The sequence below is a fragment of the Pteropus medius genome, unplaced genomic scaffold (assembly GCF_902729225.1).
Source record: "Pteropus medius unplaced genomic scaffold, Ma_sr-lr_union100, whole genome shotgun sequence".
NCBI classification, from domain to species: Eukaryota; Metazoa; Chordata; class Mammalia; order Chiroptera; family Pteropodidae; genus Pteropus; species Pteropus medius.
The window spans coordinates 4,229,456-4,239,675 of record NW_024347788.1 but is presented as its reverse complement, the minus strand read 5'-3'; the positions used below and the strand labels follow the sequence as shown (position 1 = coordinate 4,239,675).

Here is a 10,220-nt window from a genome sequence, read left to right as displayed (position 1 = left end):
TTCTTTTACGTAGAGTGTTATTAATAAAATCACTAACTCTAGCTGAATATTTGTCTTAAATTAGTGTTAGAAAGATACATTTTTCTGTATCAAATGGTGGCAAAGTAATCCTAAACTTATTACTATATACCCTGCTGGCATATATTTTATTTATTCAACTACTCTGCATAAACTGAAGTCACCGAGTATCCTGAAATTTGATAAACTCCAGAAATTATCAAACTAAGAATATAGAGGGGATTTTAGAACGGTAGAAAAACCTGACTCAGTTTTCAGACCTACTGCTACTGCACTGATAGTCTCTTAACTTAGAGGTTTTTTTTTTCTTTTTCTATAATGAGTATTTTAGCTGCAAGTTATAAATCCTAATTCTTGCAACAAATTTATGAAAAAGTTTTGATATAGTTGAGGGCAGGGGAGAAATTTCTGAATAACTAAAATTTTCACAGAATATACCCACAAAATATTTCCTGGGGCTAAGTTTGAAACATTGATTTGAAGAGGTTATAATCTTAATTAAATTATTTAATTTTCGTTTTAATCTTAAATCCATTAAATCTTTAGAATTTTAGCTGTAAAAGATCTATGATTATGAGCATGTTTTAAAGATTCTGACACTAACAAAAGTTTTAAAAAAAGAAAGGCATTGCATTTGTGTGCGTGTGTTTTCCATAAATAAATTAGATGCTTATTTATGAAAAGACATAAAAAAATTGAGCTTTACTCAGAAGGAGAAAAGCTCATGTTTTTGTTTGTTTGTATTTTTTTAGTTTGACAAATCTAATGAAGGCCCAGTGGTGTACACATTGGGGAAGACTTCCTAAACTTGGCTTTGAAGGCTCCTCCTGGGGTGGCCAGCTCTCAGCTGCCTGCTTCTTCTGGGGTCCAAGCTGGGGCTGGAGAGTTGCTGGCATCCCAAGCCACCTGCTGTGGAGTCATCACCTTGGTGCAGGCTGGGTTTTGCGAACAGCCAAGCTGAGACAGGACAGGTCTTTGTAGCCTGCTACATGGCCTGGTTTTCTGAGCTTACCATCTTCTGTGCCGGGCTTTGCCTGTCATCCGGCAGCACTGGATCTTGTTGGTTACGAATGACACTTAAGGGCTTCTTGGTGAAGTCCCGAGACCTTTCGGGATGTTTCTTCTTGACTTTTTTGCGATTGCGTGGGTGGCGATGCTTATGCAGTAAAGAAAAATATCCGTTAGGATAGCAGGAATCTCTGGACTTCCTAGGCAAGACTTTTCTCGGCCTCTCCAGGTGACACCTCCTGGACATGTGCCCAACCACTTTTTCAGGTAGTGGCAGTCCCAGTAGCCAGGCCCCCGAGAGCTCCAGGCTGCTGCTGGTGACGTTGTGACTGTGAGGCTGGAGTGGTCGTATTGCACCCACTCAGTCTGTCCTGTCACCAGCCAGTCCAGCTCGTCTGCGCCTCCAGCACCTCCTCTCTCTCTGCCAGCATCTTCAGGTGTGCTGAGTAAACCGGGAATTCTCAGCAATTTTTTAACGATGATTATGCCATATTGTTTCAATATACTCGGTCACATTCCATTTCATTTTTATGAGCAAAGGTAATATGAATTTTGCCATCATCTATTTATTCAAGTATGTTGGGAGGAAAGACGGTTAAAGAGGCAGAAAAACAAGGTCCATGAAGGAGTGAATGGTATATAATGAGTGGCTAAGTTGATTCAATTTACTATGTGTTTATACTAGACATGGCATTATTTATTTTTTTTGCTTGGCATCCCAAACTTAATTATATTGTTAATAGAGCTAAATGAATCATAGCTAGCATTTTCCCTGAGTTTGGAAAACTTGGTGTACTTCCTGAACATGCCTAAAAATAAGAATTACTGATAGCGATAATAGTAAGAAAGAATATGAAGGAATTCTCTGCAATTTTAAAAATAAATTCAATTTTAGAAGGGGAAAATGATTTTTATAAATAATAAATAAAGAAGAATAAACATGTCTTTAACCGATGTTTAAGATGAAAACATTAAAAGGATTGTTTCTTATATCTCTAAAATTTGGATAAGTGACTATCTTTCTAATCGGTAGATTTAAACTCCTTACTCTGAAGGGCATCTGAACTGCTGGAATAACATACCTGCCTGTTTACTCATTTTTATACCCAAATGAGTGCTAGGACTAGTATAAACACCCACAGTCAATTAAGAAATTAATATGAAATATTTGGATGTACATAGGGACCATATTAACAAAATATTTAAGGAAAATCCATACCATGAAATAGATATACCCAGCCAGACCCAAGAAAACAGGATCAAAAAAGACAACTATGAATGTCTTTAAAAAATATATGGGGAGACTTCATTTTGTAACCCTTCAATGTCGTGAGTGTCAGCAAGCAGCAAAGCTAGGGGATGGGAGGATTGTTGATTTATTTGGTAAAATATTGCTTCATCTTCCTGTTCTTTGCCCAGTTCTCTGTACTTATTTTCTAATATACACTTCTCCCAAGATTCGTCCAATATTCTCATTCTGATTTGAATATTTTTCAAAAGATAGCTCTTAAAAACTTAAGTCTATGTTCTGCCACTCGTATAAATTACAGACTCTTCTTTATTTCAAATTCTGTGTCGTTATGAAATCCCCCCGGCTTTCTAATGGCCCATTTTGTCAAACAGCTACTTATTTTTGTTTTATATGTATTTCATCTTCTCAATCTTATTAAAATTTAGAGTAAGTGAAATCAAAAGCTACCAAAAAGCAATGGCTTCTTCAATAGTCATTATCTGACTGTCACTAATGAGAGATATCAAGTGAAAACTGACTAGCTGAGCACAATTAACCCCCAAGACCTTGAAAGATCTTAGGGGAACAAACAACAAAATGGTGGTTGTGTTAAGCCACCAAGTTGTAGGATATTCATTATGCAGCAACAGATATCTGAGGCAATTGTCTTTGAAACTTTCAAACAATTGCAGTCTTTATTTGTAGACAATTTTAACATGTCCACATATTTAAAACTTTTATAACCCTTTCACTTCAAAGCAATTGTATTTTTTCCAGCTTTCTTAATTGACAAAAATTTTATATATGCAAGACTTAAACTACGAGATTTTAATATATGTATCCATGGTGAAATGATTACAGTTAAGCTAATTAAAATATCTATCACCTCACCTAGTTACCATTTGTGTGTGTGTATGTGTATTGTGAGAATACTTGAGATCTACTCTCTTAACAAATTTCAAGTGTACAAGACAATATTATTAACTATTCGGGTGGTATATGAGGCCTCTAGAACTTATATTCTTTATAACTTAAAGTCTGTACCCTTGACCAATATCTCCTCATTTCTCTTATCCGCTTCCCCTGGTAACGATCATTATGAATTATAGATTACAAACGTATTCTATATGTTTAACTAAAAAATTATATAATAAAGTAAATTCAAGAAAATAAAATGTCTAAATTTAGACCTCAACTTTTACATTCATCTCACAAAGAAATCGTGGCAAGTTGTTTTGGTGGTATTGCAATCTGAGTTCCTATTTCTCCATACAGAACAAATTATTTTCTGTGCATCTCTCACTACTTTGCCCTTGGGATGTCTTTTTCCTCATTAAAGATTCTCATTTTCTGTATTTACATAAATAATAACCATAGCGCTTAAGAATGTTAGTTACGGTCCTTAAAACAGTGTTACTGTTAAAGTTGCTTCTTCTAGTATAACATAAATGTAAAATGCTGGTAAAGCTAGATGTTACAGAGCTAGAGTTGGATGTGATATCACGGTGTTCTTTGAGAGACATAAGAACTATCAATTCTGGATCCCTGGTCTCTTCAAACAGACAAGTTTGTTTTTTTCTTTTGTTTTGTTTTGTTTTGTTTTTTGTGTTTAGTCTCCATTTGTGGAGAATTTTGCATTGTGTGTGTGTGTGTGTGTGTGTGTGTGTGTGTGTGTAAACATCTCTTGATTAATACACTATGAACTGATTTGATTGGATAGGAAAAAATATAAAACAAAGTACACCTTTTTTAAAAAATATAGGTCCCATCTCCCAGATAGGCAGAATTGTAGCCAATAAGATGGCTGGACAATGGAATGAAAATGTGTAGCATTAAAATATTATTTTAAACAGATTTTTTTTTAAGAGAAAGAATTATTTATACCCTATCCCTGGGCCATCGCAATTCCTAACCAGTAACATAAAAATGCATATGACTTGCTGTTCACCTTAGTTCTAAGTATCAACACACGAACTCAATGAATATTGTCTGTCATTATTATATTATCACAGTGAATGTTTATGGTTATACCAACATTAATAACTGTTATTTACATACCTTGATAAACTAAGTCTAAATAAACACTTCATCTAAATCTAACATCAACATATTTTTTTAGAATTGCCAATTTTATTAACCATTATTTATGCCTTTGTTACCAGTTAGCTGTTTAGGATTAGGCTATTATTAGGCTATTTCAATCGCTGGTCTCTGTGACTGGAATTCTCTCATATGATTTCCGCATGACTTCTTTCATTGTTTAATTCTAGTTTGTTCAAAAGCACCTCATTATTCACCATGCTCCATCATTTTTTTTTTAATTTTTATTTTTATCAGACTACTTTTTAGAACAATTTAAGATTTATAGCAAAATTGAGGAGAATGTATAAGGACTTCCCATAATACAACTCACTGCCCCCCCAAACGTATAATCTCCCCTGTTATCAATATCCCCCACCAGATGGTACATTTATTACAATTGATGAGCCTACGCTGACACATCATAATCACCCAAAGTCCATAGTTTACATCATTATGGACCACTCTTGGTATTGTACATACTCTGGGTTGGGACAAATATATAATGACATGGATCCATCATTATAGATACAGAATAATTTCAGTGCCCTTAAATCCTCTGCGCTTTGCCTTTTCATCCCTTCCCTTCTCCCCCACCAGTGATAACCCCTGGTGATCACTGATCTTTTTACTGTCTCCATAGTTTTGCTTTTCAGAAAGTTGGAATCATATAGATTGTAACCTTTTCAGATTGACTTCTTTCATTTAGTAATATATATTTAAGGTCCCTCCATGTATTTTCTCAGCTTAATAGTTTATTTATTTTTAGCACTGAATAATATTTCATCGTCTGGATGGACCGTGGTTTGTTTATCCATTCACCTACTGAAAGACATCTTAGTTTCTTCTAAGTTTTGGCAATTATTAACAAAGCTTTCATTAACATTTGTGTGCAGGATTTTGTACAGATAAAAGTATTTAATCCCCTTGCGTTGCAAAGGAGTGTGACTGCTGGATGATATAATAAGAGTATGTTAGTTTAGTAAGAAACAGCCACACTTCCTTCCTAAGTGGCTGTACCATTTTGCATTCCCGCCAGCAATTAATCAGAGTTACTGTTGCTCCACATCTTCATTAGAATTTACGGTTGTCAGTGTTTTGAATTTTAGCCATTCAAATGGGTTCGTACTGTTATTTTAATTTGTATTTTCCTGATGATATATGATATGGAACATCTTGTTATATATACTTATTTGCCATCTGCATATTTTCTTTGGTGAGAAGTCTTTTAAGGTCTTTGGTTCACTTTTTAATTGATTTATTTCATTCATTATTGAGCTTAAGAGTTATTTCTATATTTTAAATAATGATCCTTTACCAGATGTGTCTTTTACAAACATTTCCTCAGAGTCTATAGTTTGTTTTCTTCTCCTAACATTAGCTTTCCCAAAGCAGAAGTTTTTAACTTTAATAAACTCTAGCTTATCAATTATTACTTTCCAGAATTGTACTTTTGGTGTTGTATCTAAAAAATCATTGTCATACCCAAGATCATCTAGGCTTTCACCTATATTATCATCTAGAATTGTTATAATTGTATCTTTTACACTTAGGTCTGTGACCCAATTTGAATCAATTTTTGTGAAGGGTAGAAAGTCTGTGTTTAAATTCATAATTTTTTTTTGTTTTTTGCATATGGATGTCCAGTTATTCTAGCACCACTTATTAAAATGACTACCTTTGCTCTATTTTATTGTCATTGCTCCTTTGTCAAAGATCAGTTGACTCTATTAATGGGGGTCTATTTCTGGGCTCTCTATTATATTCCATTTGTCTTTTTCCTGTTCTTTGGTGGAGAGCACACTGTTTTGATCAGTGTAGCTTTATGATATCTTATAGTTGAGCAGCATCAGTCCTCCAGCTTTGTTCTCCTTCAATATCGTGTTGGCTTATTGTTTTGGCTCTTCTGGGTCTTTCCTTCTCCCTATAAACTTTAGAATCGGTTTGTCAATATTCACAAAATAACTTGCTGAGATTTTGATGGAGATTGCATTGACTCTGTAGGTCAATTTGGAAAGAATTGAGTCTTGACATTAATCTCTAGTCATTCTTCGACTACAGTTCAGGCTTTCCTTCTCCAGCTCTGGTTGTCTTGGTGATTCCAGCTTGTGAGTCTCTGCTCCAGGAAGCTGTGACTCTAAAGAAAACAATTTGCTCTGTTTTCTTCACCTCTCATAGATCCAAGATTTTATTTCTGTTTTATTATATTACAGTGAACTCTAAAGATTAATTACATTCTTTTCTGTGTACTATAAATTCTCTGGTCTGAAGAAAATAGTTCCTTGCATTATTGGGTCATATATACCCACAAAACATAGTTTTTCATATTTTTAAGTTTAATAATAAAGTTATATACACACACACACACACACACACACACACATACATACACATACACTGTTAGCTTGTCAAAAAATCTTTAAATATCTAGTTTGATTTACCTGTAGATTAAGTAAGGTGAGCTTTACATACTCCACTCACCCACACACCAAAATAATAAAATCACTGACTAACATCTTTCTTCTTGAAAATCTTACCCGTCCTCCTTTTTTGTTGCTGTTGTTAGAGAAGCGATAGCACAGAGGAGATAAACCAATGAACAAAATACAAGTAAGAAAAGTGTGGCTTGAATTTCATTTTTCATACTTGTATTTTCAAAGAAAATGTGAATAAAATTCTCTGAGACTCTCATCTTCTTATATTTAAAATGAAGAAAAGCACATTAATTCTACCTGCTTGAAGTTTAGAAGCCATGATGTATGAAATAAATATAAAGCGTAGTTAGTATTACTCATCTTGTTAATAAATATTATCTCTATTTTTACCTTTTTTACTTTCTTAACTAAATATACGACAGTTAAAGCTTTGTAACATTTTCTAAGGAAAACGACAACACATCCAACACTGCTGTAGTTTCACTTAGCCACATCTGCAAGTAAGGATGTGTTCAATATCATATTAACTTTAATATATTTTAGTTGCAAAAGCTATTTCATTAGTGAAAATGTGACAGGAGCAATCAGATTAATTTGGTCACTTTAAAGTACTGACTAGGAGTTAGCTATCTCTTCTTTAACATGTTCAAGATACCTATCTGCTTTTAATTATTAGAACCATCCAAGTAACTATCAAAGCTTGTACCATCTCCTTCCAAATAGATAGTCATAGTGATATTATTGTCAGGAAAGGGAATTCAGATTCCATTATATCCCATTATCTGACTAGGCATTTTACTTCTGCTAGCTTTAATTAAGTTAAAATCTGTTTCACTTGCATTACTGATTAAAACTAATTGAGTTTGTTGTTTAATTCTATCTAGAAAGTCTTCTATTGCTTAAACAGCTTTATTTCCTAATGGAATTGTTTGGGAGGAGAAGTCTCTACAATATGAGGACTAGAATTTACTTCATCAAAATTATTAACACATCCTCTGGATTTATCCCAGTTGGGAAAATTCCTCATATTCAAATCCTAGAGAATATTTTTTGGGGGCATGTTTAGGCAGTGAGGATCATTTGATAGTGATAAAACTTAATATTTGCAATTTAATAAAAACATTGGCAAAAAGAAAAAAGCACCAGTTTTTAATTATTTCAAGTCAGGGCCTAAAGATTGGCCTAATATATCTTTCATGCATTTATTATTTTAAAAATATATTACTGCGACTCAGGATCAATTATTAATGTTTAAGAATTTTAAATTGTGGAATGTTGCTAAGATATAAAATATTTTATACAATATTTGCCATAAGTGTTTCTTTAACTAAACTCTGTATTAACAAAAAAGAAATAAAATAAACCATTATTTTCCTTATCCTGAGATATGAAAAATAAGACCTCAAAACTAACAAATGCTCTTCTAAGTTTACAATTGATGCTGTTCTACAAATTTTCTAGCTCATGTAGCTCAACCATTATAATGTAGCCAAATCTCACAGGAGCTCTTTTAATCTTCTGAGAAGGTGACAAAAATATAATCCTCAGAGCAGAGGAGAGCTAGGATAAAACACAAGTCCCAAACTCACTAGTCCACAGTTCACAGTAGGCTGAAATCAACAGTCATTCTTGGGCTTTTTTAAATTTTGGTTCAGTCCAAGGGCTGTTATGCATCTGGTAAACAAGATAATTTGAAAATAGTCAAGGAGAAATAAGTAGATCTAATTCAAACCTTTGTAAGATAATGTTAATTTAATTTTCCTTTTACAGCTATAGTGATATGATATATTTTTTTAAACATATAGTGATTATCTTGGCAGTTCGAGATTGAACACTCAGTATTCGTGCCCCAAAATGACCATGGCCTATTGTTATTTGAGAATTTATTGAGAGATGAATGTGAATCTTGTACAGGCTTATTAGTTAGGTATATGTAGATAATTATATAGCTTATATAATGCAATGCAGTGTTATTGATTTATATTCATTTCTGCATTCACCTTGATTTTGCTGGTAGCAAAACTGAGTTTCTTTAAATATATTCTTCTAAAGAAAGCTTCATTAATAATGTTGGTCATGAACATGAAGAATGTGTGATAGAAAAATTAAAGAATGGATCTGAAACTGTAGAAGTGTGATGTGGTATGATTATGCCTATTTTGTGCTGTATAGAGAAATAAGAAAAACTAGGTCATAAAAATGTTTTAGAAAATGTTGTATAGCAATACACTCAAATGTGTCTGTTTGTAAAGATATCCTATTTTTATATCTTGAGAATGTAAAGTACTTACTCTAATACATGGACAATGAAAAAGTAGTAGACTAAACATACAGGAGAGTTGGTACATTACTGTCACATCTCATCTTCAATGATGACTGATATAAATAAAATATGTTCTAGTATAGATTATATTAATTATAGGAAATACTAATGCTATTTCAAGACTGATAATAGTTAATGATGCTATCAAGGAAAAGGTAATGTTAAAACTTTGAAATGTCACCTAGGGAGAAATGAAGTGGTAATGGTGGCTTTCTAGTCATTATTTTTATTTTTTTAATGAGGGAAATTCAGTGCACTGAAAGGAGAAAGAACTTTTGGTAGTAGGTGGTTTTTGCCATCCCAAGAAGTTTTAAAAAATTGTAGAAAAGGAGAAGAATTTGTCCATGTAGAATACTTTCATCAACTGGCAAAACTTTGAGCTTGAAAGCTGTCAGTAAGCAAGGACTTTTTTGAGTTTAATTATTTTGAAAAGATGGTCTTTTTTATATAATTCTTTAAAAAGACATTTCTACAAACTATTATTGTTAATGTAAAAATTAAAGGATCAAATCTGTTTTCTAAAGACATAAAATTATATGAATTCTTATGACCATTAAGCAAAATCTGTTTTGCTTTAAAGTATTTATCACTCAGCATTTTGAATATTTTAAAATATATATTTTCAGGCTTTGAAGGAAATACTAAAAATATAGAAAGCTAAAATTAGACAATTCAAAGATAATTTTTAGCAAGTCAACACTGTAAATAAATCTTTGTACACAATTGTTCAAATGTTACTTCCTGCATTAAACCTTTGTTCTCTGATTTTCCATTTTGTGTTCCAAACTGCATTTCAATGTGAGCTATATATTCTTTAGTAATATAGACATTAAAAATATAAGTACATCTCTAAAATAAGTTTAAGAAATATTATTAAAGATACATATTGAAAAATATAGTCTCTATTTGTCTGCAGAACCTCATTTTCTGCACTTCTTATGAAATTCTTTCTTAGGATGTGAAGAACTATAGTGGTCACATTATGCTTCTGAGAGCCATTGCAGCTAGATCATTCCCTATATATCAGTGAGTGATGGGAATACTGTGTTGAATTTCAGTATATCCAGTTCTAATTCACTGGAGAGTAAAGATCTATCCTACATGTACTTTCCTTCAAGCAATGCTA

At 32.8% G+C, this 10,220-nt stretch overlaps 1 pseudogene; it reads right to left on the bottom strand.

The window, feature by feature from the left end:
• Positions 1–1,026: 1,026 nt before the first annotated feature.
• Positions 1,027–10,220, bottom strand: part of LOC120614424 (nucleolar protein 12-like) — a 101,895-nt pseudogene continuing 92,701 nt past the window's right edge.